Genomic DNA, 7433 nt, shown 5'->3' with positions numbered 1-7433 from the left:
TCAGCCTTCTTTATGCTCCGACTTTCACATCCATACATGACTACTGGAGAAACCATAGCTTTGACTATACAGACCTTTGTCAGCAAAGTGACATCTCTGCTTTTTAATATACTGTCTAGGTGTGTCACAGCTTTTCTTCCAAGGGGCAAGTGTCTTTTAATTTCACGGTTGCAGTCACTACCCACAGTGATTTGCAGACATGAAAGCACCAAAGGATAGAGACGGGAAAATAGCAAGTTCTTGGTAAAATGTGCTGGATAGACAAGTATCTCTTGAAGCATGAGTTCAAAAGAAAGGCATGAAATTTGGGAACCTTTAACCAGATTCCAGCTCTTAAAGAGAAATCTCAAAAACAAAGCAAAACAAAAAACCCCACAAAACACAAAACAGCCCAGGAAAACACCAAGCATTGGCAAGGAGATAGAGAAATCAGAATATTTTGTGCATAGTTGGTAGGATTTTGAATGGTCCTATTGCTACTAAAATAGATGACCATATGATCCAACAATCCCACTTCAGGTATATATTCAAAAGAATTGAAAGCAGGGACTCAGATATTGTTTGTATGTTCTTTGCTGTTTGTTCCCAGCAGTATTATTCACAATAGCTAAGAAATGGAAGCAACCCAGATGTCCATCAGTGCGTGAATGGATAAGCAAAATGTGGTGTAAAAATACAAGTAATATTATTCAGCCTTAAAAAAGAAACTCTGACATGTGCCACAGCTTGGATGAATATTTAAATAAAACAAGCCAGTCAAGAAAGATAAATACTGTATGATTATACTTACTTATGGTATCTTAAATAATCAAATTCTTTTTTTTTCCATTTATTTTTATTAGTTAGAAGCTAATTACTTTACAATATTGTAGTGTTTTTTGCCATACATTGACATGAATCAGCCACGGATTTACATGTGTTCCCCATCCTGAACCACCCCCCTCCCACCTCCCTCCCTATCGAATCCCTCTTAAATAATCAAATTCTTAAAAACAGAAAGTGGAATGGTGGTTGCCAAGGGCTAGGGGAGGAGGGAAATGAGCGAGGACTGGTGAGTTGATGTTCAATGGATACAGATTTAGATTTGCAGGATGAAAAAGTTCTGGAGATCTATTTCATAACAATGTAAATATACTTAATACTACTGAGCTGTGCATTTAAAAACAGTTAAGATGGTAAAATTTGCATGTTTTTTACCACAATAAAATTGTATTAATGTACACTTGAAACTAACACAACATTGCAAATCAACTATACTTCAATAAAAAGTTAGTTTTGAAAAAACTTTTTAATGCATTAAAAAAGAAAAAGAGAAGTGTCTGGGATATCTTAGAAACATTCAGTCTCTTTAAATTAAGGCTTCCCAGGTGGTGCTAGTGGGAAAGCATCTGCCTGCCAATGCAGAAGACAAAAGAGATGAGGGTTCAAACCCTGAGGCAGGAAGATCCCCTGGAGAAGGGAATGGCAACCCACTCCATCATGCTTCCCTGGAGAATTCCATGGACAGCGGAGCCTGGAGATCTATAGTCCATGGAGTAGCAAAGAGTTGGACATGACTGAGCAACTGAACACACACATCCCTCTCTAACTCAGCTGCTCCGTTTCTTAGCAAGTGGGAGGAGGACTTATACAGTTATTAAAGGGTCAACAGTTCAAGGAAGGCTATATTTATATTAGCATAAAATTGAAAACAACTCCAACATGAGAAATGAAGGCATAGTTAAGGAATGGTGACATTCCCAATCAATGGAAAAATACTACGGACTTTTAAAACAATGCACAAGAAAAAATGCTTACAGAGAATTTATGAACATGAACCAAGCAAAGTCACAACTAATTAAAAAAAGAGGAATCAAAGTGTTATGTACCATGTTATGTCAAACCAAAAATGATGGTGGTGCAGTGGGAAAGAATCTGCCTGCCAATGCAAGAGACGCAGGTTTGATCCCTGGATCAGGAAGATCCCCTGGAGGAAGAAATAGCAACCCATTCAGTATTCTTGCCTGGAAAATCCCATGGACAGAGGAGCCTGGCGGGCTACAACCCATAAGGTTGCAAAGAGTTGGACACGACTGGATGACGGAGCACACTTGCACACCCACAGTCACACACACACCCACAGTCACACACACACACGCACAAACATGGGAAATGACCGCAGAATGCACACAGCATAATCCCCATAAAGGGTAACAGGGGAATGCTTTTCTTCCTTTTCTCTTGGCTTCCCTGTTTCCAAAAGTTGGTATACAATTTTTTGTCATGACTAACTCCCCCTTTGTGGATAAACAAACTGCAGCACCTTCAGACAATGGAATGTTGTTCATCACTACCTAGAAACGCCCCATTAAGCCCTCAGAAGACAAGGAGGAGTCTGAAAGTCAGATGCTGAGTGAAAGGAGCCAGTCTGAAAAGGTCGCAACTTTTTTACTTGTATGATTCCAACTAGACAACTTTCTGGAAAGGGCAAAAAATGATGGAGATAGTAAAAAAAAAAAAAAAAAAAAGAGCGGTTGCCAGGGATTAGGAAGGTAGGGGAGCAGGACTAGATGGGGGGCCCGGGATATGTTTAGGGCAGAGAAACTATTCTGTATAACCCTGTGATGGTGGCTCCATGCCATTATACATTTGTCCGAAACCCCAGAATGTGCAGCAGGAGTCAGCTCTGCAGGGAAGTGCTGTTGAACAGGTACAGAGTTTCAGTTTGGGAGACGGATGGTAGGGATGGTTGCACAAGAATGCGAAAGTCCTTTATGTTACGGAACTGTGCACTTGAAAATGGCTAGAATGGTCAGGGCTTCCCTGCTGGTCCAGCGGTTAGGACTCAGCCTCCACTGCGGCAGACACAGGTTTGATTCCTGGTCAGGGAACTGAGATCCCACATGCTGTGCAATGTGGCCAAAATAAATACTTTTGTTGTTTTTTTTAAGGAACAGTAAATTCTATGTTATGTGTATTTTATCACAATTGAAGAAAAATTGTGAACCCTGCAAACTCTGGACGTTAGGAATAGTAACTCACCAATTGTAACACACGTGTCACACGAAAGAAGGGGTGTGTAGGGGAGCCTGTGGGGTCCGGAGGTGGGGGCTTAAAAGGGACTGTCTGTACTTTCTGCTCAATTTTTCTGTAAACGGCAAATTGCTCTAAAAAAAAAAAAACTATCCATTAAAAAAAAAAATCCTCTCTTCGCCTTAGCCTGGATTTTGTCAACAGCCGTCTCGCAGGCTGTGTGTCTTCCCAGTGAGTCTGGACAGGCTCGTGCCGGGAGAGCGGGGTCAGCAATGAATCACTCCTTGGGTCGGAGAGGCGACTAGTCTCAGCCTGGCCTTGAGAGCAGACATTTGTCATCCTGGTGGGATGCTACTATCTCCAGGGGCACTCAAGGGTTGGGGGACACTTGTGAGCGTCACCCGCCCTGGGGAGGTCAGCGCTCAGACAGTGTCAGAGCTGAGCTGGCAGGGTGGGAGGATGTTCCCGGATATCCGGCCCAGGGGTGGAGGGACAGAGACCATGAACCCACCACTCCCCTCACTGAGGTTCCAATTCCAGCCTCCAGACCTCCAACACCTCATCTGCAAATGGGACAATAACCTTCTTTTCGGGACAATAATCTTCTTTTGCTCTCCCCCCTGCCAAATCTCCCACGGTCTGTGGGGTACTTGGAGGGGTCCAACCCTGTGTTGGATGCTACATACGTCCTGTCCCTGCTCCACAGGGGAGAAGGCAGGGGCCACAGAGAGGGCTAACGCTCTGCTTCAGGGCACAACTCCCTCCTGATTCGGTGAGACTGGGCATCGGAGCCCTGATGCACTCTGAGGATTGGCTGGAGTGATTTCCAGAGGTTTAAGGTCACCCTGAACCTTCTTCCAGAAAGATCCTGTATCCAATGGCCCTTAGATTAAGGCTGCTTTTTTTTTCCTTGCTCTGTATTTATTGTTTTTAAATAATTTACCATGGTTTAAGTAATTGCATTTATTGTTATAAATAATTTACAAGAAAACAAATCAATGTTCTGGGTGGAACATTTAGACTATACAGATACACAGGAGAGAAGGAAATTAACTCGAGTCACACCACCCAGAAATTGTGAAGGACACCTTTTATGATCCTTTACGTCATTTGGCTCTTTACTCATTAAATAAACTCTTATTACCATGTTCCGGTCAGGTAGTGTCCTAGGCTCTGGGAACACAGTATAACAAATAAAATTGAGGGACTTCCCTGATGGTCTAGTGGTTAAGAATCCGCCTGCTAATCCAGGGGATGTGGGGTTCCATCCCTGGTCTGGGAGGATCCCACCGGCCTTGGGGGCAACTAAGCCCGAGAGCTGCAGATACTGAAGCCCTCGAGCCTACAGCCTGTGCTCTGAAACAGGGAAGCCACCGAGAACAGCAGGCCTCGCATCACTGTCACCCAGGCCAAGCTCACTCTGCTCGCTTCACGACAGCCCAGTGAATCCGAGAGACAAGGTGCTGAGCCAAGGAAGAGGCTTTAATTGGGGAGCCGGCAGACCGAGACGATGGTAGGCTAGCGCCTCAAAATAACCATCTTTGTGGGGTCTGGATGCCAGGTTCATTTATAGAGCAGAGAGAAAGAGGCAGTGAGGAACTAAAGTCAAAAGGCAGAATAGAGAGGGAGATGCAGTGGGGAATAAAGTGAGAGGGTCTTCAGTCTGGTGACACATCTCCAAGGGAATGTCCAGCCTTCAGAAGGGGTGTGTGAATCTCTTCTATTCACAGGTGGGCAGCGACAAGCGCTCTCTCCATGAGCTGAACAAAGGCACTTTAGTTTAGTTATCCAAGCAGAGGGGGCAGGGTCCCCAGGCAAGCCACTGAGTATGATTATAATAATAAAAGCAAGTCATGGGGAATTCATGTGGAGGTCAGAGTGGAAGCAGGTGTGAGTGGGTCCAGCCAAAGGAGACACGGCTGCCAAAGGGTTGAGTCCATTGGCAAGTTTGGTCTTGCCTTAGCCATTGCAGGAGGCGTGGTGAACTCTGCCTGTATAGTGTGGATGCTGGGCACAGAGCTGTCATCTTCGACCGGTTCCGGGGAGTGCGGGACATTGTCGTAGGAGAAGGGACTCACTTCCTCATCCCTTGGGTACAGAAACCAATCATCTTTGACTGCCGCTCTGGACCACGTAACATGCCAGTAATCACTGGTAGCAAAGATTTACAGAATGTCAACATCACCCTGCGCATCCTCTTCCGGCCGGTTGCTGGTCAGCTTCCTCGCATCTTCACAAGCATTGGAGAGGACTACGATGAGCGCGTGCTGCCGTCCATCACTACAGAGATCCTCGAGTCCGTGGTGGCTCGCTTTGATGCTGGAGAACTGATCACCCAGAGAGAGCTGGTCTCCAGCCAGGTGAGCGATGACCTCACGAGCGAGCAGCGACCTTTGGGCTCATCTTGGATGACGTATCCTTGACGCATCTGACCTTTGGGAAGGAGTTCACAGAAGCGGTGGAAGCCAAACAGGTGGCTCAGCAGGAAGCAGAGAGGGCCAGATTTGTGGTGGAAAAGGCTGAGCAGCAGAAGAAGGCAGCCGTCATCTTTGCGGAGGGCGACTCCAAGGCGGCGGAGTTGATCGCCAGCTCGCTCGCCGCTGCAGGCGACGGCCTGATGGAGCTGCGCAAGCTGGAGGCCGCGGAAGACACCGCGTACCAGCTGTCGCGCTCGCGGAACATCACCTACCTGGCTGCCGGGCAGTCGATGCTCCTCCAGCTGCCCCATGAGGCCCACGCCTCCTGGGCCATCTGGACCACAGCCCCGAAGTTGCTCAGCACCACCTTCCTTCTCCTGCCCCAGAAATCACTGTGAAACTTCATCATTGGCTTAAAGTGAAGGAAATAAAAGTAAAATCACTTCAGAAAAAAAAAAAAAAAAAAGCAAGTCAAAGAATCAGTTTCCAACGTGGAGTCAGAATTGGCTTCCGCCCTGCAGCAGCACGACTAGAGTGTAGCCCCCGCTTGCCCCGGCTAGAAAAAGGCCATGCTCAGCAACAAAGACCCAGTGCAGCTGAAAATAAATTGAGAAAAGAAATTTAAACAATAAAATAAACTTTGGTTCCTGACCTCAAGGAGATTTAAATGAAGACACACACCACACACACACACACATAGGCACACACACAGTCAGTTTGGTTTGGCTTTGACTAGTTTTCAACATAATGATCCTCAAGAACAGGATGTCTTGGGACATTTCCCCCCCACCCCCCACTTAATGTATTATGAAAATTTCCATGTGATTAAATATAGTTTCACAGAATCATCTAAATGGCTACACAGTGTTCCATTCTGCAAATGTTGCCATCATTAATTTCACCAATCTATTGTTGAACATTTAGTGCTTCAGTGAAAACTTGATCACCGCATCTTTGTGTGCAGCCATGGTTTTTTCTTTAGGCTAACTACATAGAAGAGGACTAGCTGGGGCAAAAGTCATTATTTATTACCTAAGTCTCCTCCAGAACACAGAACTGCCTTCCTCTCTTTTGGTAGGACAAACGTCCTCCTGCAGCACTGAGCACCGTCAAGTACTCTGAGTTGGGTTTTTTTTTTTTTTTTTTCACTTTTTGATGTAAGTTTAAATCTACAGGAAGACTGAAAGAATGGTGCAAAGAAATTCCCCCTTTCCCAGATTTACCCCATTTGTTCATCTTCTCCCTTTTTTCTGAACAATTTGAGAGTAGGTTGCATGTATCATGACCACTTACCCTCATATATTTCACTGTGTGTTTCCTAATAACCTCTTACATAACCACTGGACAATGATAAAAATCAGTAATTTAGCCTTGATACAATGCGGTGCTGTGCTTAGTCGCTCAGTCGTGTCTGACTCTTTGTGACCCCATGGACCATAGCCCGCCAGGCTCCTCTGTCCATGGGGATTCTCCAGGCAAGAACACTGCAGTGGGTTGCCATGCCCTCCTCCAGGGGAATCTCCCCAACCCAAAGATAGAACCCAGGTCTCCCACACTGCAGGCAGATCCTTTACCATTTGAGCCATTTCTAACCCATAACCCATATTCAACGTTACCAATTATTCTAATAATATCCCTCCCATCCAGGATTGATCCAAATGCAGCAGTGATTATACATTGGGTTTAGTTGTATATCTCTGGTCACCTGTAATCTGGAGCACTCTACGCTTAAAAAAAAATCAGTCAACTCATTCTTGTATATATATCATTTTTCGGTTGCTGTAAGCGGGGCTACTTCTTGTTGTGGTGCAAGGGCGTCTCACTGAAGTGGCTTCTCTTGCTGTGGAGCACAGGCTCTAGCATGTGGGCTCAGCATTGTGGCTCATGGGCTTAGTTGCCCCAAGGCACAGTGGATCTTCCCAGACCAGGGATCAAGCCCATGTCCCCCTCACTGGCAGGCAGATTCCTAACCACTGGACCACCAGGAAGCACACATTACACATT

General features: G+C 45.6%; 1 pseudogene; it reads left to right on the top strand.

The window, feature by feature from the left end:
* Positions 1 to 4157: 4157 nt before the first annotated feature.
* On the top strand, positions 4158 to 5895 carry LOC110126364 (prohibitin 1 pseudogene; annotated as a pseudogene).
* Positions 5896 to 7433: the final 1538 nt, after the last annotated feature.

This window comes from Odocoileus virginianus, chromosome 16 (genome assembly GCF_023699985.2).
Source record: "Odocoileus virginianus isolate 20LAN1187 ecotype Illinois chromosome 16, Ovbor_1.2, whole genome shotgun sequence".
Lineage (NCBI taxonomy): Eukaryota > Metazoa > Chordata > Mammalia > Artiodactyla > Cervidae > Odocoileus > Odocoileus virginianus.
Note: the sequence above shows the minus strand (reverse complement) of the source record. Positions and strands in the feature narration are given on the sequence as shown.